This window comes from Panthera leo, chromosome A3, assembly GCF_018350215.1.
Source record: "Panthera leo isolate Ple1 chromosome A3, P.leo_Ple1_pat1.1, whole genome shotgun sequence".
Classification (NCBI taxonomy): Eukaryota; Metazoa; Chordata; class Mammalia; order Carnivora; family Felidae; genus Panthera; species Panthera leo.
Genome location: NC_056681.1, coordinates 26,945,648 through 26,973,580, shown reverse-complemented (window position 1 = coordinate 26,973,580; position 27,933 = coordinate 26,945,648). Strand labels below are relative to the sequence as shown.

At 46.9% G+C, this 27,933-nt stretch overlaps 1 protein-coding gene across 3 annotated transcripts in view; it reads right to left on the bottom strand.

Annotated features, from left to right (window-relative positions):
* BCL2L1 (BCL2 like 1) overlaps nt 1-27,933 on the bottom strand; it is a 49,579-nt gene that overhangs the window by 5,565 nt on the left and 16,081 nt on the right. The window contains exon 3 of one of the 3 annotated variants that reach the window (XR_006200500.1): nt 5,635-5,788. The exons of the other annotated variants lie outside the window; for them this stretch is intronic. The gene's annotated coding sequence lies outside the window, so the exon portion shown is untranslated. The remainder of the gene's footprint in view (nt 1-5,634; nt 5,789-27,933) is intronic. 3 annotated transcript variants of the gene reach the window in all.

Here is a 27,933-nt window from a genome sequence, read left to right as displayed (position 1 = left end):
AGGCCCCAGGCTCTGAGCAGTCAGCACAGAGCCCGACGAGGGGCTCGAACTCACGGACCACGAGATGATGACCTGAGCCGAAGTCGGACGCTTAACCGACTGAGCCACCCAGGCACCCCTTTCTTTTTTTTTTTTAAAGTGAGCTCTACACTCAATGTGGGTCTTGAACTCCCGATCCTGAGATCAAGAGTGCATGCTCTCTCTACCCACTGAGCCAGCCAGGCGCCCCACACCGTAACTATTTCTTGTGTGCTAACCATGCTCCAAGCCCAGTACTGGAGACACAGCAGTGAACAAGACAAAGAAGATCTCTGCTTTTATGGAGCTTCTGTTCTAGTCTGTGTGTTCTCAACGGGAGGGCTATCACTCCCAGTGGGGCAAAGCAAAAAATTCTTGGATATTACAGTGGTTTGTGGCTTTCCACGGGGTCACAGCACATAAAGAGATACGGAGTACAGCTGTGGTATTCAAATGTCACGGGAAGGCAACAAGGACAAGAATGTCGAAAAAGATGCCTGAGGCGGATGGCAATAGGAAAAAAGGTTGAGAAACACTGTCCTGGTGGAAAGCAGACAAGGTAAGAAGCAAGACAATTTCAGAGATAATGGGGTTTTGAAGATAGTAAGTCACGGGGTGGTGACAGAGAATAGCTGGGGGACTGATATAGGTGGAGTGGTCAGAGAAGGTCTCCCTGGGGAATTTGAGCTGAGAGCTGAATGGCAAGGTGGAAGTAGCCAAGAGAGGATAGAAAACCTGGGGTAAAAAAAGAGCCTGTTTTGGCAGAAGCAACAAGTGCAAAGGCCCTGAGGCAAGAATGAGAGGCAAGGTGTCCCTAGGCTGAGCCCCATTTGTGTGTCAGTTCCCCCCTCAGTCAGCGGGCTCAAGTCTGACATACGTCTGAAGCCAGGCCCATCCAGACAGGCACAGACGGACTAAAGCTAGATCTCTGCCCAGAGGCCAACTGAACAATGCAGGTTACCCTGCAGCCATCTGCAACCCTGGTGAAGTGAGGAAAAAGGCTGGCACAATGCCCCTCAAGCAGCGGCCCATCCACCCTGCCAGGGGCTGAAGTGCAGCACCCACCTGAGACTGATCAATCCTCTGATGCCCACCCTTCTCTCTCACCTCCCACGTTTCCATCCTTCTTCACAGCGGTGTGACTTTGAGCAGCCCAGTCCTCACTTGTTAAATAACAATAAAATAATAACAACTGCTAATATGGCAGCTGACCTTTATTACACATTTGAATGTTTGCTGTGCCGGGCACTGAGCTAAAGCACTTCACCCAGACTGGGCCATACTCCCTGATTACATGCACAATCACATACAGTTGAGTGACTATGTTTTGTCCTGTCTCCTCCACTAGATTGTGTGTGGTTTTATCCCTTATACCTCTAGAACCTGATGCTGTACCTGGAACACAGCAGGTGCCATTCTAAATGAATCTATTATATATATACACGTAGATTATATATATACACACATATATATACACATGATGTACACATCATTAGATGAACAAATGATTACTTTCGTTTAATCCTCGTACTATTTATCAATAGCCTCATTCTACAGATGTGAAAATGGAGGCTTCAGAGTTCACCTGGGATTTGTCAGAGTTCTGGCCTCTTGCTCATTCTGATATCTGATTCTGCCTTCTTCAGTCCCTGCTGCCCCTGCCCACAGAGAACCTGACCTACACAGTGGCAGTGGTGGGAGAGGATTCCTGAGCACTTACCCTGCAAGAAGGCACTCCTCCTGGTCCTTTGTGTGGATCAGTTCACTGAATTGTCCCCACACTGTCAGGCAGTGGGTACTGTTGTTAATTCATCATACAGCTGATGGCCCTGTGGCCCTCAGATGATCTGTGACTTGCCCAAGGTCACACAGCGGCTGGGTTGACTGCACTAGCAGTCTGGCTGCAGTATCTTTGCTCCCAACCTCCATACAGGACTATGCTTACTTTCAAAAGGACAATACTTTTCAAGCCCCATCATGGTCCAGGTGCATGCACTTGTATTACTGAAGGAGGACCTCAATCTACACCCAGGTAAACTGAGGCTCAGAGACACTGAGAGACCTGCCCAAAGTGGGTATGTGGGGAAGTTGGTTGCAAGTTCCAGCATGTGCAGCAGCAACCCCATTTCTGGGCCAGAGTTATAGTCCTGAGTCCCTCTCGGAGGGGGAAGGTTGCCCGAGGCCACCAGCTGAATGAATGAGCTCTGGCCCCCAGCCAGCTGAGGGGAACTGGGTGCCACAGGAAAAGGATGTGACGAAGACCAGGAGGGAAAGTGAAACCCTTCCGTCCTGGCTTCAGTGGGGAACAAGTGCTTGTGCCAGACGGGCCCTTCCTTCCTCTAGGGTGACTCTGGAAGGCCCAGGCCCACCACTTCCTTCCTGCTTGGTTATTTTGGGAAAGAGGTAGGTGGAGAAGAGGAAGGGGCTCCTAGCAGCCCAGAGAAAGTGCCAGAGACATCAGCACTGTACCTTCCCTTGGCCTCATCACGGCCCAGCATGGGCAGGCCAGGGATCCCTTGCAGAGTCACTTTCTGCTGCTAGCCTCAGTTTCCCTGAAGGAGAGGCTGATACATGTCTGCTGAATAGATAAATGAGGCCTTGTTAGGAGATCCCAGGGAGATGGCAGGAAGGGGGGATGGGGCAAAAGGAGAGGCCTTATCACTCTCTTGGCAGGGAGTTGCAGGCGGAGACTCGGAAGAAGTGAGGTTTGTGGTTGGAATCCACTTCCCTTGGCTTTCCCGGGGGAGCCGTTGGGGTCAGCAATGTGAAAGAAACACGGCCTTTCTCCTCTACTGGGAGTGGGCAATTCAGAGAGGCAGCTCAGGGCAGAGGCAGAGACGGGTGACCAGATTATGCTAGGGTGACCCCAGTCTAGCCAGCCCAGTTGTGGGCACCATAGCAAACCTCTGTACTTCAGAGCCTCAGTTTCTCCTGTTTTGACCTCCCAAGACAGTGGTGGTGAGATAAGGGGATGAAAGCACTTAGCACTTACTAAAAAGCAAGGTGACCTCGGTGTTACTGGCACAACAGTGTGTCATGGGGGGGGGGGCGGGGGGGAGAGGAGGCTCAAGCCATCTGGGCTTCAGGGAATATCTGGAGGCATCCTTGCAGCAAACTTCACGTTAATCTTTCTCCAGTTCTGCCCCTGTCAGCTGCCAGCCTCTCCTCCCCCGCCTCCTCCCTCACCATTAGTTCTCAGAAGCTAAGCCTGACAGATGTGCTCATTTCTCAGAAAAGGAAGTGGTTGTGCCGGGAGGAGATAACACCTCCGCTGGGGAATTGAGAAAGCTATCGGGCCTAGCAGTGCAAGCGTGGGCTCTCCACCTCCTCAGCTCAGAACCAGGATGCTAGTCTTAGAGGCAGAGACGTTTACTGGGGGCACAGATGCTCATTTAGAGGCTTACAACCTCCTTCCCTGGGATGACTGATATTTACTGAGAACTTACCGTGTACCAGGCATGGTGCTAAGAGCTTCATCATGTATATGAATTCACTTAATCCTAGCAATAACCCCATGAAGTGCTATTGTTACTTTCCATGTTACAGATGAGGAAATGGGCTCAGAGGTCAAGGGACCCTGCCAAGGACGTACGGCTCATATGGCAGAGTTAGGGCTTGTATGCGGCAGTCTGGCTCTAGAGCCCAAGCACTGAATGGCTCCTGGGAGGCTGCTGCATGTTCATATGCATTCGTTCCCTGGAAATCCAAGACCTCCCTCACTTTGCTGTCTCTCATCCCACCCCTGCTAACCCCCTACTGTCTCATGAGTGGATGGCCATAGCTTTTCATTCTTCTTCCAGTGTCCTGGGAGATAAGGTTCACCCTTGAAAAAGAGTCGGAGACTCAAAAGTGACCTCATAACATACCTACCCAACCTCTCATGTGATGCTGAAGCTCATCCCTAACATCCTGATTTCCCAGACAGGTTCAGAAAGGTGGAACATCAAGGTCATGTGGTAGGTGTGTTTCACTCCCGACGGTCCATCCTCGTGGGAGTTCGCAGTCATCTCTAGGGCATCTCTGCTTATATACTCATGGAGCACTTCACTTTTGGAAAGCTCTCTTTGCCTCTTTTCCTCTATCTCCCCCCACTGGCTGGCATCAGATATGGTCCTCTCTCCTCTAGCTCTGTCCCGAGGGCTGCCCAAGAAATCACCAGGGGCTGGCAGAGGAAGCTTTGCTGGCCTTGCTCTGGGCCCTGGACCAGGTTGTGCTCCTCTCTGAGTAGAATTTCCTCATTGGTAAAGTGGCAGTGCTATCTGGATGAGGCCAAGGCTCTATTTCTATTTCTTCTATTTCTCTACCAAGTTGGGCTGCCAGCACCTTACCCACTAAGTCTTGCCATTAGACTTGAGAGGTGTTAGCTTTGGACATTGTCTATAAAATGGAGATTAAAGATGTGCTTATTTCACAAGAACACTGTGAAGATTTAACAGTAATACACATAGAATTAGAATTCTGCATGGTGCAGAGCAAACTTTGAGTACATGTTGGCTATTACTACTAACAGTAGTACACATACTCTTAGAATTCTGCATGGTGCAGAGCAAACTTTGAGTACATGTTGGCTATTACTACTGGTCTTATTATTAGACCAGGGCTCAGCTTGAGTGTTAGAGCCTTCTCTGTGGTCTGCAAGACCCTGCAGGATTTCCTCAGCTTTGTCCAGGGCTAGGCTGCTTCATTCTTCACATACCATGTTCTCTTCAGCCTCAGGACCTGTGCCTATGCTGGTCTCTCTGCCAAGGTCTCTCCTATCTCTTAAGTCTTCACCTACAGGTTCCTTCTTCAAGGAGGCCTCCTGCTTTCTGACTCTAAGTCTCCTTCAGCTCTCTTACCAATTTGTTGTGCTGTTCATTTTTTAATTTAAATTCCAGTTAGTTTACAGTGCAATATTAGTTTCAGCTATACAATTTAGTGATTCAATGCCTATATACAATACCCAGCGCTCATTACAACAAGTGCACTCCTTAACCCCCATCACCCAGTTCCCCCATCCCCCCACCCCCCAACCATCAGTGTGTTCTCTATAGTTAAGAGTCTGATTCTTGGTTTGCCTCTCTTTTTTTCCCCTCTGATTGTTTCTTAAATTCCACATATGAGTGAAATCATACGGTATTTGTCTCTCTCTGACTGACTTATTTTGCTTTGAGCTGTTCATTTTTCACCATGAGCTCTTTCAGGCCTAGCCCAGCCTGGTCCCAGAGAAGGTGCTGATGAGTATGGCTGACTGGTGGACAGTGAAGAGGGTAAGGAAGAAAAGGCCAGCTCCCTCTCTTTTTATCCCCATCCTAACTGCCTGGTGAAACTGGAAGGAAGCCCCGAGACACCAGGTGATTGGGCAGGGTGACCAGAACTCCCTAGATAACCAAGTTCTTCCAGGTTCAGGAAGGATGATGAAAGTTTATGGGAAGGTTCTGGAAAAGACATCATCTGAATTGTGTTGAGGCAACAGGCAGGAGGGACCAGGGTTAGCAACCTACAAAGAATAGGGGCTTGGTCTCTGGGGCCAACCCTTTCCCTAAAACTCCTTCTTCTGGGATCTATGCCTCAAAGTACTCCACGGTCCAAAGCAGCCACCCCCCTCTTATTTCCACCCAAAGCTATCCCCACTACCTTGTCTGGTGCTGATCAACGCTGTGTGCTGTGAAGAGACACCAGGCCAAGAGTCAGCAGATGTGGGTTTTGTGTTCCAGCTCTATCAATGGCTCGCTTGGGTTGAGTCTCTTCCCCTGTCTGGGATACTGGGAAAGTCTGGGACTTTCCCCATCTGTAAAATGAAGGGGCGGGGGGGGTCATCCTCAAGGGCTCCTACTGGTGCTACAGCATGAAGAGGATGAAAGTAGCTCACACACGGATGGATTAGTAACTACCTGAGTTCTCTCTGACGGGTATTCAGACGACCCAATAATTAGTGTGGAAGGTGAGAGGCAACATTCTGGAGTAGAAGGACTTGTTGCCATAAAAGAGTCTGATCTTCCTCCACCTCAGAGCCTGCTGAGTCTTGCCCTCTAACCTGTAGGATTCTAGGGGAAAAGGGCAATGGGCACATCTGTGACCCAGGGCAAGCTCCTCAGAGAGGCCAGATCTTGCCGGGCTTTGTCCCTGTGGCCTCAACCTCTTTCTTCACCCTAGCACTACCTCTGACTAGTCCAAACAAGTCAGGGTATTTTCAGCCACCTTTATCTGATCGGAAATGTTTGGAATTCCACAGCAGAAGGCCAACAGCTCCGGAGGATTTGAGGATGGGAGAAATCCCAGCAACACCCTTCCCTCCCCCCTATACATATGAATGCTCACATATACACTGCTTGAAACCAAAAACTCAGAGCTGAAGGCTCCCGCTGAGTTGCATTTCCTACATTCTGGTTCCTTCTGGTCTTCTCCTCAGTTCATTCTCACCCCAGTCCATGGGTTGCCTCAAGGTACAGAATAGCAAGATGCCTGAAATAGTGCCAGGAGAGCCGGACTACTGCCTCTGCAGCGGGGTGACACGGGGTGGGGGCCACCAGGAGGTTTACTGTTCACAGTCAACACCCAGAGCACCCATAAACTGCAGAAGAGCACCACCACCAGGAGGCCCCAAAGCAACTCGCTGTCCCACCTGATGTGACATGTGGATCACTCAAGAATTCATGTGTCATGATCTGTGGCTTACAGAGCTGTATACTTCAACTTCCTCCCTAAACAGATGGAAGACTGAGACCCAGAGGAGGTAAAGGGACTCCCCTGCAAGGCCTCCTGACCCTTGGAGTTGGACAGTGTGGGTTTTGGCTTCAGCTCTATGACTGCCTACTTGCGGGACCTAAGGCAAGACCCATTACCTTCCCAAACCAGGGTTCCTCCCTGAGAGCACTGTACTTAACATCACAGGCTTGGCAGCAAGAAGAAAATGGTCCATAGAACTCAATGAGTTAGCTGTTTCAAAAGAGGGGCCTCATTTGTGTTTCTCATGGTCCATCTCATTATTTACAGCTACAAACAAATACACAAAAACAGCTAATATTTACCGAGTTCCTGCCTGAATTCTCAAAATCTTACAAAGTAGGTGTTGTCCTTATTTTACTAAGGAAGCAACTAAGACTCGGAGAGGTGACAAGGCTTTGTCTGAGATCACCAGCTGCTGAACGAGGGGGTCTGACTCCAGGGCATATTAAATTTGCGAGTGCAATGGGGCAGATGCATGGGGATGTTACTAAGCTCTTCTTCCTTCCCCCTTTAACCCACATAGCTGCCTGCTATTTAGTGAAGATCTGCTACTCTTAGGCCATATGAACCAGAAATTATTTTTTTTGAGGAGATGGAAGAGAAGTAGCATGCTTCCTGGTGCCTCGTGGATGGGAAAGGGAGAGGTGTGCTGTGGCTGCTTAGAGCCCCCACCCCCCCCAACCATCAACCCATCCCCCGCAAGGCCAGTCCCTCCCTTTATCTGGCCACTATCTTGGAAACAAAAGTGATGCCAAGTAGCTCTGGCAGCACTCTTATATGAGTTTTCTTTTCTTTTTTAACGTTTATTTATTTTTTTTGAGAGAAAGACAGAGAGAGAGAGAGGGAGGGAGAGTGCGCGAGCACGACCATGAACAGGGGAGGGGCAGAGAGCGGGAGACAGAGGATCTGAAGCAGACTCCACACTCTGAGTGCAGAGCCCACAGAGCCCGATGCAGGGCTTGAGATCATAACCTGAGTCGAAATCAAGAATCGTTCTCTTAACCAACTAAGCCATCCAGGCGCCCCTTATCTGAGTTTTCTAAGACAGATCATGACCCCTTTGTGGGTTGAGCTGTGAGGTTGCAGGAAGGACCAGACAAGCTGTCCTGCTGGCTCTGGACATTCATTCACTCCATAAATCTTTATTAAGTGCCCACTAAATGCCAGGCACTATGCTAAGTACTGGGGATAAAGCAGTGACTAAATCAGATGAAAATTCCTACCTGCATGAGTTTACAATTTAATGGGAAGAGACAGGCAATAAATAAATGTGTCAGATGGTAGCAAGTGCTAAGAAGAAAAATAAATGAGAAAAAAGGGTTAGACAGAAACGTGGAAGACAGGAGAATTAGAACCCATAGTCAGGGAAAGCTTCTTGAGGAGGTAACAGTTGATCAGAGCCCTGAATGAAGTGAGGGTACAGGCATCACAAGGATGTGACGAAAGCAATGGGGACAGCAAACGCAAAGGCCCTGAGACAGGAACATACCTGGGCACTCTTGAAACAGGAGACACCAGTATGGCTAAAGGAAAATGAATGAGGGAGAATGGTAACAATGGTGTCTGGCAGTAGGCAAGGGTCAGACTGTGCAGGGCCTTGAATGCAATTCAAGAACGTGGTCTTGTCCTTTGAGTGACAAGGGAACACTGCAGGGACACAACCTAACTTTGGTTTTAATGGAGTCCCTCTGGCTGCTGGGTAAAGACTTCCAGGGGCAAGGGTGGAAGCAAGAGGTCTGGTGAGAAGGTGATGTAGTCATCCAAGAGAAATATGATAGTGGTTTGGCCAGGATGGTGCCAGGGAAGCCGGTGAGAAGCAGTCAGATTCAGAGTTTATTTTTAAAAGTAGAACTGATGGGCACTTGGCTGGCTTAGTTGGTAGAGCATGCGACTCTTGATCTCAAGGTCATGAGTTCAAGCCCCAACTGGATGTAGAGCTTACTTAAAAAACAACAACAAACTAACTAAAAAAACAACAACAACAAAGTAGAGCTGAAAGGATTTGCTGATGGATTTTGTGGGCTAGGGGAGTTGCTAGTCTCTCTGGCCTTGTTTCTCACCTACAACAGGCAGGGAAAGAGGCCTTTGAGGATGTTTTTCCAGTTTGATAACTCTGGGAACCCTACGGGATGAAGAAAGAGACAAAATCATTTCTGCCCTCATGGAGGCAAAGCAGTTTGCTCTCCAGGCCCTGAGGGCTGGATGGCAATGACAGGAGGAAGGCAGGGGCTGGACAGAGACAAAGGAAGGACAGGGTCTGCCTACACTGTGGCCTCCCACTTTCAGCAGACACATCAATCACCCAGCTACTAGGGACCTGCAGGGCCACGGAGTAGCCAGGCCCAGGCTGGGGTGGAGGTAAAGGGAGCTCGCTTTACATTAGGAGAGCAGGGGCAGCAGACCTGTGCTGGGTCCAGGGCGTACTAGACAGAAGGTGCTCAGTAGGTGAGTGAGTGAATGAGCAGTGCCTCGGGCCAGGATGTGTGTGAGAACTTCCCAAGTCGTTCCAAGGGGTGAGCCTGACCCAAGGGATTCATCTCCTGTCATTCCTTCTGCATTGATGACATTCTAGACGGAGTCTCAAGTTCCCATTCTTCATGAATGGCAGACCGTGAGGTCTGAAATCACCAAAGCAGCATTTTAGAGCTGAAAGGGCAGACACATCTGGTCCAGTCTACCCACAATTTCACCATCACTGTTTTGGCCTTCTCCGTGTATCATTGTTATTATTAACATTCCTATCAATTGACTCACTTTTAAAAACTTTAAATAAATGTATTGAAAACTCTCAATCCCTACTCTTCCCCCCCAAAAAGCCGTTCTTTCTGTAATCTTTTCCCTTTTTATTTATTTACTTATTACTTATTTTTTAAAAAGATTTTTTTTTAAGTCATCTCTACACCCAACATGGGGCCCAAACTCACAGTCCTGAGATCAAGAGCTGCATGCTCCACCGACTGAGCCAGCCAGGCGCCCCTGCAATCTTTCTCCTTTTTAGTAGCTGTTTTACTCTTCCAGGTGCTGAAGCGTGGGACACCTTGGAGTGAAACGGTAGCTGTTTCACTCTTCCAGGTGCTGAAGCGTGGGACACCTTGGAGTCATTCCTAAATATCCTCCCTAGTACTGATCTGTCAGCAAATTCCTTTGAAACTATATTCAGAATTTATCCAGAATCCTACTACTTCTCATTAACTCCACCACTGTCATTTGGTCCAGACCAACACCATTTTCTGCCTGTACTGTTGTAACAACCTCCTTACTGGTCTCCCAGCTTCTTACCCCCTGGCTATGGTCCTTTACCAGAGCGTCCACAGTCTGTCTGGTCAAAACACTCCACTGCCTTCCCATCTCACCTAGAGGAGGAGCCAGAGTGTCCCGTGGTGGCTCGCACAAACCGTTACCTTCTACCTCTGCTCACTCCGTTCTAGCCACACTTACCTCCTCTGCTCTTCCTCAGACACGCCAAGCACACCCTTCTCAACTTGGGGCCTCTGTACTTGTTCCCTCTGTCTGGAATGTCCTCACCACAGATTGAAAGCAATTCAATGTATCACAGATCGATACATGGTTTATTCCCTCAAATCATGTAGATCTCTGTCCATGTGTCTCCTCCTCAGAAAAGTCCTTCCCAATCGCTCTTTATTTAAAAGAAACAGAAACCAAAAGAAAAAAAAAACAAACCAAACAACCCCCCAAACCCCAAATGCTGCCTTGCCACTCTCCATTCCCTACCACCACTCTATCTTTTTAGAATATAAACTCCATGGGGGCGCCTGGGTGGCGCAGTCGGTTAAGCGTCCGACTTCAGCCAGGTCACGATCTCACGGTCCGTGAGTTTGAGCCCCGCATCAGGCTCTGGGCTGATGGCTCAGAGCCTGGAGCCTGTTTCCGATTCTGTGTCTCCCTCTCTCTCTGTCCCTCCCCCGTTCATGCTCTGTCTCTCTCTGTCCCACAAATAAATAAAAAAACGTTGAAAAAAAAAAAAAAAAAAAAAAAGAATATAAACTCCATGAAGGCAGATATTCCCAGTAGCTAGAATGGTGCTTGGCACAGAATAGACACTCAGTAAATATTTGCTAAGTGAATAAACGAAATGAAAAGGCAACTTAAGTTATTACTACTATAACTCGAACACTAATATCATTTGCCGCACTGGAAATCAACATAAAATAAAAACACTATTAAAAGAATGTCCATTTGCTTATCACCTATAAGTTACCTTGAAGGTCAGTGATACATGTATCTATTGATCTTGGGCTCACACCTTTACAAAAGAGACACAGGAGGTCCAGAGCAGGAGAAAGCTCAGGACAGAAGCAGCCAGCCAGTTGGAGATCAGTCCAGAAGAACCACACAGGTAAACCCCTTAGTGCCTTAAAACCACAGCCCCACCCCCACAGAATGTACACAAAGCAACTAAGTCTTGGGAAAGGTACAGCTAGGTTGAAGCAACAGAGCCTGTGTGAGGGGCCGGAAAAGTTCTCCTCTGGACCAGGCACAGAACTGGAGGCTCTGCTGGAGAGAACAAAGACCAAAGAGAAGCGTGCCAGGCTACAGCAATCTCATGGGGCTGCACTGTGGGGGACGGGCACGCACAAACCTGTAGGTGAGGTCCATGGAGACCAGACAGCTGAGAGCAAGAAATGAAAACAGGCTGGGTCCCAAAGGGTGGCAGCTTCAATCCTGTAAACACCAGACAGGCGTGGGGGTTCAGGTGCAGGCCTGGGGCCCAGCTGAGCTCAGGGAGTTGGATGGGACCTTCCCAGCCTCCTCTATCCCTGATGATAAGCTGAGTGGAGAAGAGGCACTGCCAATCCTACCACTAGGCACACACAGCAGACGTTCAGGGGGAAAGAGACAGAGAGCTACCCTCCTAGTCCTCACATTCCAGATGGTCTTCTCCAGCACCCTCCTAAGTCCCAGCCGGCTCCACCCACACAGGCCCTTGAGGATTCACTATCTGTGTGGAGGGGAACATCCTTTTCCCATCCTCATGGGGCTTAGCAAACATGGCTGCAGCTGCAGGGAGTAAAGCTAACTGCCAGGCCAGCAATGCTTGACCTACATCTCCATGGTTGGTTGCATGCAAAGAAAAATACCAGGGATTTCCGTTGGTGTTCACCAGATGCAGCTGCCAAGGGAAGGCTGGGCCTTCTGAAGGCCTGTTGTGAGGAGGGCAGGGCAAGTGGTAAGCTGGCTGGGAAAGATGATGGGGCTGGCCTCTAAATTATTTCCTGACTTTGAGGACCTCCCTAGATTTCGGAGACTCTATCAAATGTTCATCTTTTTTCTACCAAATCTTCCACTGAAGTTTTTTTCCCTCCTATTCTAGCATATTACCCTAAGAATTGAGAGAAAGAGAGACACAGATAGAGGGAATGAGATTCTATTTGGAAAAGAACTCCCCAAACTAAACAGTTGTTCCAACTGTCAATTATTGGCATTGGAGGGAGGCTTTTCGATCTACACAGAAAAGAAGCAATTTGGAAGTTTTGCATGGTAATGTAAAAAGGGCTTGGGACTTTAGAGTCAGGACACATGGGTTTACTCCTGCTCTGCGGTGGTTCCATCTGGCTGCAGACATGTCAACAGAGCATCCTGGGCCTCACTTCTGTCATCTATCAAGTGTAGACAATGGACCAGATGATCTCTCTGGCTCTAGTAGTTTCAAGGCCGTGATTCTATTCCTAGGCCTTCCCCTTGGGCCCCCTCAGAGGTGCAGTGTCGCATAAGGGAAAAGCTCTCTTAGGAGACAAGAGACCTGAGTTCTAATCCCCAGGTTGCCTTTCATTAACTCACCGTGATCTTGGGCAAGTCACTTCACTTTCTTCATATGTAAACCAAATACTTGAAAGTGCACTGAGAAAAAGCACTACAAGAACTTTAGCGTTATTGTGTCTCCCTTGTGTCATTCATCCCTTAGCCATCTGCCTGCCTCCCTGGGGGCTTGTTCTTTACTTGGAATTGCCCCAATTTGCAAACCTTAGGATCCTAGAGACAGAATGGAGGAGGTAGGGATTCAAACCCAGGTGTGTCTGATTGCTGAGGCTAAGTTCTCTGACTATAGAAATGTGGAGGTGGCATGGATGGTGGAAAGGACTTGGGACTTAAAGTCAGAAGACCCCAGTTCTCTCCATGGTAAGACCTTCTCTGCTTCCTAGCATAGTCAGAGAGAGGCTCAATGAGATAATGTATGGACACAAAGAAACACTAGACAAACCTTAGTTAATGATCCTGCGCCGTTACTTTATGACCCAAGCCTGGGTTTCCCCACATTCAAAAGGAGAGCTTAAAGTGCAAGCCATAATATCTTAGGAATATAACAGCCCTATTTCTCGGCCTTTCATCCTCCATCTTGACCTCCCTTCTCATCCATATCAGGCCCATCCTTCCAGACTCCCATTACCTGGCCACCCAGCACAGAGCCCACAATGCCCTCCCCTCAGAGGCCGTGGAGGGTTCAGAGTCCTAGCTCTGACACTTATTTGCTGTGCGACTCTGGGCTTATCACTCAAACTCTGAGTGTTTATAAAATGGGCAGAAGCCCTACCCCCGATAGTCTTCCATGAATGTTTGCTATTAATTATGTTATGCTTCCTCTTTCCTGTGAACCCTTCTGATTCTTTTAGTCTGTTCCATTTACTTTGGTACTTGCAGTCTTATGATTTAAGTTATTGAGAACTAGGCCTGTACTTTATACTTCTCTCCCACTGGAGCAATACATGACAGGTGTTCAAAGAACACCTGCTACACAATTGGTCCTTTCTAAGCCAGTATGGGGGGGTGGGGGGCATCATCAATCCTCAGGCATCACGTGGCAGCCTCCTCTTTGGCTACCCTATGCTAAGTACCCTATACTGGGGTAGGAGTTGGGTGTGGGGGAGAGGGTGAATGGAAGCTAAAGGGCACTCTTCTCTAAAGCATTCAGTGTGAGCCAGACTCACCCTCCCGAGAGAGAACCAAATAATATGGACAAGTGGAAGAGGAAGAGAGAGCCAAGGGAAGACCATGGACACCAGAATGAGTGATTGTGAGTCTAGCGGATTGGATCTGCATTCTGTTCTTATTAGCATTTGACCTTGGGATTATTACTTAACTTGTCTTATTCTCAGTTTTCCAATTTGGACAATGGGAACAATAATGTTTCCCAAGCAAGATTATTGTGAGAGTTAAAAATACAACACAGGGTACCTTTTATATAGCATATTACACACAATAGGTACTCAATAAACAGCAGCAACTATATTGTCATTAGTATATTAATCATAGATGGGTTTTGTCTATAGGCACCTCTAATGGTCAACACATGCACATAGAGAACCAGTGATTTATGGCTCTCTATAGCAACTGGAGCTCTGGATGGAGAAAGTTCTCTTCATGGAATCCTAATGAGATTGGACATTCTTTCCATGGAAAGAAGGGAGGCAGCTCAGTACAGACAGACCATAGGCCTCAAATGGACATATGGGGGTTCCCCCTTGGGGACTCCATAGTTTCCTGGCTGTGTGTTCTTTTGGCCAGTTATTCTCTCTGAGCCCAATTCCTCACCTGTGTTAGACTCTAAGACCGTATGTTATTCCTCCTGAGAGGCAGTCAAGGGTGTTCTTTAAGAGCACAGGTGTTAGAGGATTTAAACCTGGGGTTAAACTCTGCTCTGCTACTTACTAGCTTGGGCCAGTGACTATGGCACATTATTTAACCTTTCTGAGCTTTATTTAGTTTTCTCATTTAAAAACCTTCCTTGTTGGCTTCCTTGTGGCTGTATTTGCCTGTGCTTGACACATAGTAACCATTTTACTTGATACATGAAAGTGTTATCTTTGTATCCAGGACCCAGCACTGTAAGGCACTCAAATAAACCTGCTGAATCAAACCCAGCCTCAGTGGAAGGGGTGCATAGAGAAAAGATGCTCCTGTAAACTGGCACCACTGCCATATTCCCACGTTGGCAATATCTATCAAATCATAGGTGCACCTATCCTTTGACCTTGCAATTCCACTTCTTAGGAATTTATCCCCCACAGATAACCCCATATTCATACATGGATGGGCCAAATGACAAATATGACAGGGCTATTCACTGAGTATCACTATTATAACTGCAAGAGACTGCAAAAAAGTGCCCACTAATGGGAACTAGTTAAATAGAGTAGAGGGGCACCTGTGCGGCTCAGTCAGTTGAGCCACTGACTTTGGCTCAGGTCATCATCTCTAAGGTTCGTGAGTTCGACCCCCTCATTGCGCTTGCTGCTGTCAGTGAGGATCTGCTGCCCACCCCCCTCCGAACCTCCCATGCTCAAGTGCATGGATTTGCTCTCTCAAAAATAAATAAACATTAAATAAATAAAGTCGAAGATAGTACCATGTACAGAATACTATGCAGCTATTAAAAAGAATGAGAAAGCTCTCGATAGACTGATATGGAATGACCTCTGAGACACTGCTAAGTGAGAAATCAAGGTACTGTGTGCATAGCACACGACTATCTGTGTAAAAACTGGGTGAAACATATGGGCATTTGCTTGTGTCTACTGAGTCTATTCTCCTAGCAAGGGAACTGGGCAGCTAGGAGACGGGTGGGAGGGAGGCATTTGTTCCTTTTGAATTTTGAAACACTTGAATATATTACCTATTCCAAGAAAATACATCAAAATTAAAGAGTGGGAGAGAAAAAATTTGATTCTCCCATGATATGCATTTGGGGCTCCCCAGAGACTGACGCTTTGGCCAGTTATTACACTATGAGAAGAAAAATGACAACTCAGGTATTTGCATCCTAGGATGCCAAAACAGCATTGCTACTATGTGATTAACTGCACTAGGGTTGCCACCATCTCTGACCCTTTGTCTCAGGGTCCTGTTAAGATGAGGGAGGACCAGCATCTGTGAGGACGCTCCTTTATCCCCCGGGTTAAGGCTATCCAGGTAGAATAACAGGGAAAGAAGGCTCTGGTTAAAATAAAAATTATCCCTAATACCTCTGGAAGAAAAAAAGGAAGGGAGGGAAGCTAGTCCTGGAGGGAGTGGGGGTGGTCAGGCTCTTGGTGCATCCCACCTTCATTCCCAGTCCCTCCTGTTTTTCTTAACAACTAATCTCCTGCTTTCCTGCTGAGAACACTACTGGGGACTCCTGGTAGTATATGGGAGACCCAACTGGCTCTGGAAGGAATACAAATGGCTGATAAAGTATAAGAAAAGATGCTTTACTCCATAAGTAACTCTGGAAATAGTCCTTGGATATTTCATTATGAGAATATTTATACACGTACAAAAGTAGACAGAATGATAAAACGAACCACCATGTACCCATCACTCACTCAGCTTCAACAATGATCAACTCAATACCAATGTGATTTCATCTGTTCCCAAACACTCTCTTTCACCCTGGTATTATTTTGTAGCAAAGTCCAGACATAGGTCAGTATGTATTTCTAAAAAAGAAGGAATATTAAAAAGAAAAAAAAAAAAAAAAACGCAATACCATTATATCTAAGATCTGAAAAATCAAAAAAATCTTGGAAGGGCTTTAAATGTGATCAAAACTCTTTTCCAAAGAGGGCACCTTTGTTCAATATGAAATTTTAATGCAGTGTACATAATAAGCTCCAGGTACAACTCAAGTTATAAATAATTCAGATCTGTAGATGTTTAAAACCCACAGAAATAAAGGTATCCCGCCAGCAAAAACTTTAAGGTGACAAAAGAGTCAATTCTAGATCTATTAAGGACTTAAATGTGAAAAGCAAAACTTTAAAACTTTTGGAAGAAAATATAAGCACATGTCTTTAGGACCACAGGTTAAGGGAAGATTTCTTCAACAAAACATGAAAGTATAAATCACAGAAGAAAAGACTAAGCTGCATTAAATTAAGAAAGTCTAACAATCAAAAGACACATATAGAAAGTGAAAAGACAAACTATAAACTGAGAATCTAGATTTGTAACACATGTAGGCAAAAGATTAGTATTTAGAATATATAGAGAGTTCCTACAAATCCCTAAAAAAGCCAATCAAAAGAAACAGAGCAAAGACTTAAGCAGGTATTATACAAAAAAAGGAAACATGAATGATCAATAGAAGTAAGGAAAGCTTCTCCACCCCACTTGTAATCTGAGAAATGCAAATTAAAACCACAAGATACCATCTCATACCCACCAGGTCTACAAAAATTTTAAAGTCTGACCATATCAAGTATTAACAAAGATGTAAAGCAATGGAAACTCACATGCTGCTGGTGGCAGCGTCAACTCTCACCAACACAGAGCTAGGAAAGCAATCCAGGCATGACCTTCCATCAGGCAATTCCACTGCTGGGTGCATTCCCTACAGCAATGATGCTCAAAGTGTGGTCCAGGATCCCAACCCAGACACACGGAACCAAACACTGTGGGGGGTGGGGCCCAGCAACTTGTGGTTTAACAAGGCCTCCAGGTGATTCTGATGGGCAGTCTAGTCTCCGAACCACTGCACTGGAGAACATGTGCATGTGGAGGAGACATACACAGGGCATTCAAAACCGCATCTGAAATAGCGAAAACAAGGGAACAGCCCAAATAACCACTGCCAGTAGAATGGATACACAGACACATAATCATACAAGGGGATATGAAAGCGAACCAACTACAGATGTACACTTAACACTGATGGATCTCACCACGTTGAATAAAAAAAAGCGAAGTACAGATGAATACACACATAGTATGTTTAAATGAAACTTAATAGCATGCAAAATACTCTCTATATAGTAAAGCTGTTTTTTTTTTTTTTTAAATGCAAGGGAATGGTAAATACAACTCTCAAGAGAATGGGAGGAGATGGCTGTGACTAGAGACAGCAACACAAGGGAGCTCCAAGGTGTTCATGAATGTTTGAGTTCTTTTTTTCCATTATTTAAAAATATTTAGGGGCGCCTGGGTGGCTCAGTCGGTTAAGCGTCCGACTTCGGCTCAGGTCATGATCTCGCGGTCCGTGAGTTCGAACCCCGCGTCGGGCTCTGGGCTGATGGCTCAGAGCCTGGAGCCTGCTTCCGATCCTGTGTCTCCCTCTCTCTCTGCCCCTCCCCCGTTCATGCTCTGTCTCTCTCTGTCTCAAAAATAAATAAAAAAAGTCAAAAAAAATTTTTTTTTTAAAAATAAAAATATTTAAAAATTTTTTAAGTTTATTTTTTGAGAGAGAGACAGCACGTGCATGTGGGGGGGGAGGGGCAGAGAGAGAGAGAATCCCAAGCAGACTCTGCACTGTGAGTGCAGAGTCCGACACAGGGCTCGAACTCAAGAACCATGACCTGAGCCACAATCAGGAGATTCTTAACCGACAGAGCCACACAGGTGCCCCAATGTTTGAGTTCTCGAACTGGGTGATGAGTTTACAGGTGATCATTTTTCCTATTCTTGAAACCTTATATACACATTACATACACTGTTGTATTTACAATAACTTTCTTAAACAAACAAAAATGGTGTGCTGGAAAATAATGCAATTCTCAGTCAGAACTGCAACCACTAATTCTCACTACATGTGTGGTGTCCAAAGGGTTAAGCCTATTTCTTGGCCTGTGGGTAGGAGGGCAGGCAGCAGCTGGGGCACAATGGGAGTCCCCGGCTCCAGCTGGCTCCAGGCTGAATCCGCCTGGATCAAGCACCACGCCCAGGAACTGGCACCTGGGGAGGGAGGCGGATGGGGCTCTGGACAGGTGGCACCTGAAGCCCTTGGTGACCTGATACATGTCAGGGACTCGGTTCAGTCAGATAGATGGCAGTTTCCTCCTACTGGAGCCTCTCCATCTGGTAAGGAAGTGTGTTGGTGGCAGTTGGGGCTGGTGAGAAGGGGAAGAGGGTCTGGGACTCACGGTGGGGGTGGAAAAGGAACTGGGTGGGCTGGGCTCAGATACCAAGGGAGGCTGCTGGGATTAGCACCTGCTGAGAATGAGATTAAGTTTCTTGGGAAGGGCTCATCTATCTAATGCCCCCTGAAAGCTGTCTCCCTGTGGCTTTTCTCTGCTGGACAGATGGTGTCTGAGCTGCCTCTTGGAGGGTGGGCTCCTTGAGGGGGTGGCGGAGGTGGGGTGGGACCTGCTGCCTGCTCGGTCACGGGATTCCCTGCCCTGCACAATAATAATAATCAGAGCTAAAATCTTACTGAGGACTTAGTGTATGCCAGCACTGTCCTAAACCCTTCAGAAACATGAAGTTTTCGCAGCATCCAACTGCCTAAAGCCGAAACAGGTTTACATTTGAGGAAACTGAGGCTTGGTGAAGTCAAACACTTGCCAAAAGTCAAACAGCAAGCAACCTAGGACTTGAATGCAGGCAGTCTAACTCCACTGGCCATGACATCTTCCCCTTCTCATTAAATGGCAGCAAGCTCCTTCCAGTTGCTCAGGCCAAAAACTTGGGACTCCTCTCTCACACCTCTTATCCAATCATCAACAAACCCAGTTGGCCCGACCTTCAAATTATACTGAAGCTCTGACTTCCCTACTCACTACTTTTGCCACACCTCCATCCTGATACAAACTCCTACTGTCACCCAGCCAGCTTCTTACTGGTCTCTTGCTGCTGTCCATGCTCACCTGCCCAATTTCTGATTAGTCTCTTGCTTCTGCCGTTGCTTGTACAGTGAAAACAGAGGCTTTGGTTTGTTCACTCTGTGTACTGAACCTATAGCTCAGTGCCTAATGCATGGCAGGCATTCAGTAAATACTTGTTAATGAACAAATGAATGAATGACCAACATCTCTCAGGAAATGACTCAGATTCAGAGCGGAGGAGTGCCCTTAGCTTTCCCAGCCCTGATGACCTTCAAGAGCCCCAAGGCAGTGGTCAATGTCCTGCCCTATTATGAAATGTCCTGGGTGCATAGCATCATCACTGTGTCATTCACTTGTGCCTGCACACACGCACACACACAGGGACACAGGAGCAGGGCTGCTTCTGAGCAGGAATAAGCCTAGGCCACTTATTTCTGGGGGACTGTCCTCCATCTGTCCCTGCACTGTATACACTTCAGTTTTTACTCTCACGAATGATGAGTCATTGGAGGGTCTTGAAGTGAAGAACGACAGGACCTGATTTCTATTTTAGAAAGATCACTGGTTGTGGGGAGCCTGGGTGGCTCAGTCGGTTGAGCGTCTGACTTCGGCTCAGGTCATGATCTTATGGTTCGTGAGTTCAAGTCCCACATCTGGCTCTGTGCTGACATCTCAGAGCCTAAATAAAGCTTGCTTTGGATTCTGCGTCTCCCTCTCTCTCTGCCCCTTCCCCACTTGCGTGTGCGCATTCTCTCTCTCTCTGAAATAAACATTAAAAAAAAAAAAAAAGATCACTGGTTGCTATATAGATATCAGATGGGGGGGGGGGGGCGGCAGGCAAGGGCAGAAGCAGAGAGACAGCTGATCCAGTTACCCAGGTGAGAAAGGGAATGAGCAATAGCTGGGCCTTCCCACGTCCCATTTCTAGTCTTTACCCAGGCTAGTTCCCCTGCCAAATTAAGAAACAGCAATAGCACATACTGGAGAGGGACTCTAGTCAGTGGTTTCCACTATTAATTTAGCACTTAAAAAAATTTTTTTTTACATTTATTTATTTATTTTTGAGAGACAGAGAGAGACAGAGCACAAGCGGGGGATGGGCAGAGAGAGAAGGAGACACAGAATCTGAAGCAGGCTCCAGGCTCTGAGCTGTCAGCACAAAGCCTAACGCGGGGATGGAACTCACAAACTGCAAGATCATGATCTGAGCCGAAGTCAGACGCTCAACCGACTGAGCCACCCAGGTGCCCCATTAATATAGCACCTTAATAACCCCTTCAATAGCCCTGTGAAGTGAGTTCTAACAGGACCCATGTTTTACAGAGAAAACAGAGGCTCCGAGAAGTAAAAAGTCAACTGTCAAAGACTACACAGCAGATGATCAGCATCCATCCACAAGTGTATCCAAGCTCCAAAGTCCAGTTCTAAGCCCACCTTTTCCCTGACCTTAACCCAATGGGCTGGCTCTCTTTTGAGAACCTATCTAAAGGGCTACCATTTAATGAATACTCCCTGGGTGCTGGGTGCACTGCTGAATGCTTTCCATGTGTTATGTAATATTCTAATGACCCAAGGAGCCAAAACCCTGGTGAAATCCATTTTACATGTGAAAACAGTAAGGCTGAGAGAGGCAAAGTCACAGCACAAAGAAGCCATCTGTTGTCCTACTTACCTGGCACTGAGCCATCTTTTTATTACTTTCTTTTGATTGTTTTCCTTTCTTAAATGTATTTCACTTATCTTTCTCCTTTATGACCACTGGGTCAAGAGGCGAAGGCAGGTATTTCAACAGATCTTAGTGTGGCGGCTGCTCTGTTCTGAAATCTAAGGTTTTTGTCCCCTTGACCAGACTCTAAATGCCAGAAGGCTGAAGTCCACAAATAACATTTTGTTTGCCCATCCTACAGTGCTGGGCCTGGACCTTGGACTTAGGTGAAAGAGATCAGAAGGGTCCGGAGTTCTTGCCGAGGTCACAGGGCTCAGGGAAGGTGGAAGAGGGGCACCTGGGTGGCTCAGTGGTTAAGCATCTTTTTTTTTTTTTTCCCAACGTTTATTTATTATTGAGAGACAGACAATGAGCATGGGAGAGGCAGAGAGAGAGGGAGACATAGAATCTGTAGCAGGCTCCAGGCTCTGAGCTGTCAGCCCAGAGCCCGACGCAGGGCTCGAACTCACGAACTGTGAGATCTCATGACCTGTGAGAACTCATGAACTGTGAGATCATGACCTGAGCTGAAGTCAGACGCTTAACCAACTGAGCCACCCAGGCACCCCAGCATCCGACTCTTGATTCTGGCTCAGGTCATGATCTCAGAGTTGCGAGACTGAGCCCTGTTTGGGCTCCACACTGGGTGTGGAGTCTGCTTAAGATTATCTCTCTCTCCCTCTGCCCCTCCCGTTCCCACACATGCTTTCTCTTGCTCTCAAAAAAAAAAAAAAAAAAAGAATTAAAATTAGAAAAAAATTCCACACTGACACAGAAATAAATAAATAGATAAATAGATAGATAGATAGATAGATAAATAAATAAATAAATAATAGAGGTACTACAAACATTCACCCTCCTGTGAATCCTTCTATTCCCCAAGAACACTGATCCTTTAGCTTGGGAAGCTTTGAGGACAGCTTTCTCCAAGAAAATGAACCTTCCAGCTCTCTAAAAGTGGAAGCACTGTTCCACCCAACCCCCTGGAGACAGGTGGAATACCTGTACCCCAGCCTCATTCTGAAGAGACTTGCAGAGCAGAAAGGAAGGAGCAATGACTTTCAGTTCCTGTTAAAGTGTCTAGAAGCAGCAGCTGATTCAGCTAGATGATGTCACCTTCCCAAACCTCCTGACCAGCAGCTGAGATGGTAAAAGCAGGAAACTGGGGGATACTCAGCTGGTTAAGTCCGAACATGCCTCTGGCAAAGGCCAACAGTAACCCCAGGCTCCAAAGGCATCCTCAAGATGAGCAAAAAGAGTCCTCTCAGTTGGCAAGGATAGTAGGTATCATTCAAGACCCTTATTCCAAGCTTCTTCCACTACCCTGTTTTTGCTAAGTGGCTTTCTGCACATCCTGAACTAACAATGCTTCATTCATTCCAAAGGTGGGGCAACGGAAAGAATTCTGGTTTTAGAGCCACACCAATCTGGATCTGAATCCAGGTTCTACTGTGCACAAGCTGCAGGATCCTAGGCGTGGAACGTTACCATTCCAGACCTCAGTCTCCTCACTGGAAGAGAAACTGGGGCCAACAGACCATGTACCACACAGGCTGGGTGGCAGAATTAAATGAGAAAATGCACAGAGTACCTGACACGGCTATCGACAGGTGCTCGATAAATGGCAGTCACCCTTATTCCCCTTGGATGTCTGTGAGGGAGGTGTGAACAACATCTTCATCTACAACATTTCAAAAGGAAACAAAGGCCCAGACTGGGCACGCCGCTGTCAGAGCTGAGTATCTGCACTGGCCCAAAGCTTGGATGAGCCAAGTGCACCCCTGCCTTGCTTTTCTGTTTGCAAAATCTTTGCTTCAAATCTTCCCAGGCTGCTGGCTCTTTCCCCTTAACCTAGGTTAACTCGGGTCAACTGTCACCTCCTTAAAGAGGCTTTCCTTGATCTCCCTGCATAAAGTTGCTTCCCTAGATACTCCATTACTCAGTTTCATTTTCTTTACATTGTTTAACCTTCTATTTGAAATGATTTTATTTGTTTTACAGGCTAGCTGTCTTCCCCACTAATATAAGAGTTCTGTGACAGCAGCGTCCTTGACTGTCTTGCTCATCACAGCACCCCCAGCACTTAGCACAAAGCCTGGCATGTAAATGGTGCCCAATGAACATTTGCTGAATCACCAAAATGAAGGAACGCACCCAGGATGGTCAGAGTCTCACCTGACAAATGCCCCACACTTACTCTTCTGTTCACTGTCCGTTCAAGGTCCTGGCTCCCATTTCAGATGCTGGCACTGCTACCTGGGAATCAGTGGACCGACAGGCAGCCAGGATGGGCATCTATGCCTGGCAATGACTCATCTATTGGGATACCAGGGCTGCCGAGGAGGGCCTCAGAATCTTTTCTTGGCACTTGAAGCTTCCACAAATTTGGCTCCAACTGACCGTTCTGGCTTTATCAACTAGTAAGAGAGGGGCCAGTCCACACATACTTCCAACTGGACTACTGCTGCTCATGGGTCTCTTCTCAAGAGTCCATCCCAGTTGGCACATCTTAGCTCACATGACCCCCTGCTGGGAGCACCAGTTCTTCTCCCTCTCTATGGTAAGCTCCAGCTTTAATGGCCCCTCTGCTGTGATGTGCTTCTTTTACTTGGCATTTAGCATTTACTGGTGGCTTTCACAACATCTCTTTTCATGTGATGTCTTCTCTCTCTAATTTGGTTCAAAGTGTCTTAAGAACTGGGTCTTCAGGGGCGCCTGGGTGGCGCAGTCGGTTAAGCGTCCGACTTCAGCCAGGTCACGATCTCGCGGTCCGTGAGTTCGAGCCCCGCGTCAGGCTCTAGGCTGATGGCTCGGAGCCTGGAGCCTGTTTCCGATTCTGTGTCTCCCTCTCTCTCTGCCCCTCCCCCGTTCATGCTCTGTCTCTCTCTGTCCCAAAAATAAATAAAAAAAAAAAAAAGAACTGGGTCTTCAATTGGGTGATATCTCAACTAATCTCTTAGGGAAAAGGCTCTCTTTGAGACAAAGTTGGGGTTGAGGCAAGGGCCAGGCTCCTCCCTGCTGGACTGGCTCTTTTGGTAAATGAGAAGGAAGAGATCATGCTGCCTTAGTCCAGGAGTCCAGCTGATGAGGTGGTGAGGAAGCCAACAAATCCTGGACTATTATATGCAGTCGGGACAATCTCAAGGTCAAGTGTGTGAGAGGATTTTATTTTATTTATTTATTTATTTTTAATTTTTTTTTTTTTTTAATGTTTATTTATTTCTGAGACAGATCATGAGTGTGGGAGGGGCAAAGAGACAGGGACACAGAATCTGAAGCAGGCTCCAGGCTCTGAGCTGCCAGCACAGAGCCTGACGTGGGGCTTGAACTCACAGACTGCGAGATCATGACCTCAGCCGAAGCTGGACTCTCAACCGACTGAGCCACCCAGGCGCCCCTGGGATTTTATTTTTAAAGTAGGCTCCATGCCCAATGTGGGGATCAGCCTCGTAACCCCAAGATCAAGAGTTGCATGCTCCACCGACTGAGCCAGCTAAGTGCCTGGTGATTGGATTAAAAAATAAAAAACCATTTTGGGGCGCCTGGGTGGCGCAGTCGGTTAAGCGTCCGACTTCAGCCAGGTCACGATCTCGCGGTCCGTGAGTTCGAGCCCCGCGTCGGGCTCTGGGCTGATGGCTCAGAGCCTGGAGCCTGTTTCCGATTCTGTGTCTCCCTCTCTCTCTGCCCCTTCCCCCGTTCATGCTCTGTCTCTCTCTGTCCCAAAAATAAATAAACGTTGGAAAAAAAAAAAAAAAAAAAAAAAAACATTTTCAAGAATCTGGGCATAATTTACTAATCAATCATAACAACAGTAGAAAAACTGCTCAGTTCAAAGAGACTCAAGTATCCATTTCTGTGGACCCTATTTTAGTTCTGGCTCTTGTTTTCTTACCCATACTTTTCTTTCACCTGACATCTCTAGCTAAATCCTTCTAGTTACATGAATTTTCCTAAGTTGCATCCAGCTCTTTGTAAAACAGAATGGGGTTCCAATAAAAAAAATAAGAGTCTAGGTTTTTTTTCCCCCTTTTTTTTTTGAGAGAGAGAGAGAAAGAAAAAGAGCAGTAGTGGGAGAGAGGGGCAGGAGAGAGAGAGAGAGAGAGAGAGAGAGAGAGAGAGAGAAAGAGAATTTTTTTTTTATTAAAAAAATTTTTTTTAATGTTTATTTTTGAAAGAGAGGGAGAGACACAGAGCATTAACAGGGGAAGAGCAGAGAGAGAGAGGGAGACACAGAATCCAAAGCAGACTCCAGGCTCTGAGCTATCAGCACAGAGCTCAACACGGGGCTCAAACTCACAAACTGAGATGATGACCTGAGCCGAAGTTGGACGCTTAACCGACTGAACCACCCAGATGCCCTGAGAGACACTCTTAAGCAGGTTCCACACTCAGTGAGGAGCCCAACATGGAGCTTGATCCCACAACCCTGGGATCATGACCTGAGCTGAAATCAAGAGTCAAATGCTCAATCGACCAAACCGCTCCTCTAGTTTTCTTGTAAATGCTATAATAGTGTACAAAAAATGATGTTCCAAACAACTCATTATGAGAAGCAACAAAGATAATGCAAGTAAATCACTAAACACAGTGCTTGGCACTTAGCATTCAAAAGATGAGCTGAAACAACACTCTCAATTCTTATTGGCTTCACTTCTCTGGGCCTCAGTTTTCTCATGTGTAAAATGAAAACAACATCTCAAGTTTGTTCATTTGCTCAGTCATTAGTCATTTGTTCCAAAATCATTCACTGAATGTTTACTACCTGCAAGGAACAGTTTTAGAGTTTTAGGAACTACAGATAAAATAATGAACAAACCAAAGTCCTTATAATCATGACACTTGTATTCCAGTGGAAGAAACAAAAACCAAGTAAACACACAAAAGGAAAATGTCAGAGATCAGTGCTATGACAAAAAATACAAGCAGGTGAAAGACTAGATAATGTAGCAGGTAAAAGACTAAACAAAGTAGCTCAGCTACTTTAGACAAAAGGTCAAAGAGAACCTCTTGGAGGAGGTGACCTGGGAGCTGAGTCAATGGAAAGAACCAGCAAGGCACACACCAGGGCAGAGCATTCTAGGTAGCGGAAACAGCAACTACAAAGGCCCGAAGGCAGGGACAAGTGTGACGGGAACAAGGAACAGCAGAAGCCTCTGTGGTCAGGGTACAGAGAGGGAGTGGAGGAATGGATGGAGGATGGGAGAGGCAGCCAGGACCAGATCATGCAAGTCTTAGCAGACTTGGTAAGGACTGTGGGTTTTATTCTAAGTGGGTAGAGGTTGACAAGCAAGAATGTGGTAAGATCTGGACCTGGTTTTTAAAAATTTTTTTTCAGTTTATTTATTTATTTTGAAAGGGAAAGAGTGTGGACACGCGTGTGCACACACACGCACACACACAAACACACACCAGTGGGGGAGGAGCAGAGAAAGAGAGAGAATCCCAAGCAGGCTCCTCGCGGTCAGTGCAGAGGCAGATTCCACTCGAACTCACAAACTGTGAGATCAGACCTGAGCTGAAACCAAGAGTCAGACACTTAATCAACTGAGCCACCCTGCCCCCCTCCCTCCCCACCCCCCCAACCTGGTTTGGCAGTAGTGTTTTTTTTAAGGTCCCTTCCCAGCTCCAAACTTCTGATTCTTTCCCTGTCATTCTAGGCTCCCATGAACTAGCTGCATGAGCAAGAAAGATGCACCCTCCTCACTGGAGAGGGCGCAAAGAGAAGGAGTGCAAAGAGAAGGAGCGGTTTCTGCCTAGGGCAGTAGTAGGGAATCTGTGCCACCTTGTTCTGCAGAAGATGGAGGGAGTGGCCCAGTCAGGGAGGGGTGGGAATCCCAGCTTGCAAAACATCCCCAAGCCACCTGTATTGTTTTTGCCTCCTGTGTGGAAGTTTCTGCCAATGACACAGTGCTCTGGAATGCTTCCCCCTCTCCCCCCCCAACCATACACACACCCAACCTTCCGTTTACAGAGACACAGTTGTACTTTGCATTCCTCCCAGGATTTAGTTCAAATCTAGCCTACAGGAAATGGTCGATAAAGAGCTACTGATTGATTAATGAAGATGGGGAATATTCTCAGCCATTAAGCACATATTAATGAGTACTGTGAGTACTATGTTGGTCTTTGGGGATGGAAGGTGATTAAGATGGGTTTCTTGCCTTCACTGAGCTCAGAATTCAGCAGATAGGCCAAAACCACAGACAGCTACAATGAAGGATACAAGAGTAACAGCAGCAACATTTACTGGGCCCTCCTTATCCAGAGGTAGAACACGTGGGCTTTGGAGCCAGCAGGCTTGGGTTCAACTCATGACTTCACCACTTAGTAGCTGTGTCTTTGGGCAAATTCCTTAAACTTCCCTATGCCTCACTTTTCTCCTCTGTAAAATGAGAATAATAAGAGTACCTACCTCAGTGCTACTGTTTTGAGAATTCAGAGAATTAATACATATGAACACTTAAGTGGAACTGCACAAAAAATACTATTGTTAAAATTACTCTAACATCTGTGTTGAGCTTGACATGTATGATCTCATTTCATCCTTATGAAAAACTGAGGCAGGTATTATTATTTCCACTTTTCAGAGGCTCAGAGAAGGGGAGGAATGTGCCCAAGGACAAGCAGCTGGTACGTGATGGAGCCTGGATTCAAATTCAGCTGTGTCTGACTCTATAGCCCAGACTGGGTGCCAACGGCAGGCTTTGCCCTGGAGCTCCATGGGCTTCCCTCACTGAGGTTTGGAGTACTGATTTCGAAAGCCAACTTCCACCACTAACTCAAACCAGAAACTGCCCCCAGGTGCCCACACACCTGCATGGACAGGCAGGCAGTTTCCTCTAGGTTGGCTTCTTGTCTGGCCCTATACATCTCTCAGTTTCGTCACTTAGCCACCAGCCTGGGGCCTCATGCCTGCACCTGCTGCTTGACCCAGTCCCAGGAGACCCTGAACTTAGACTTGGGCTCCCTCAC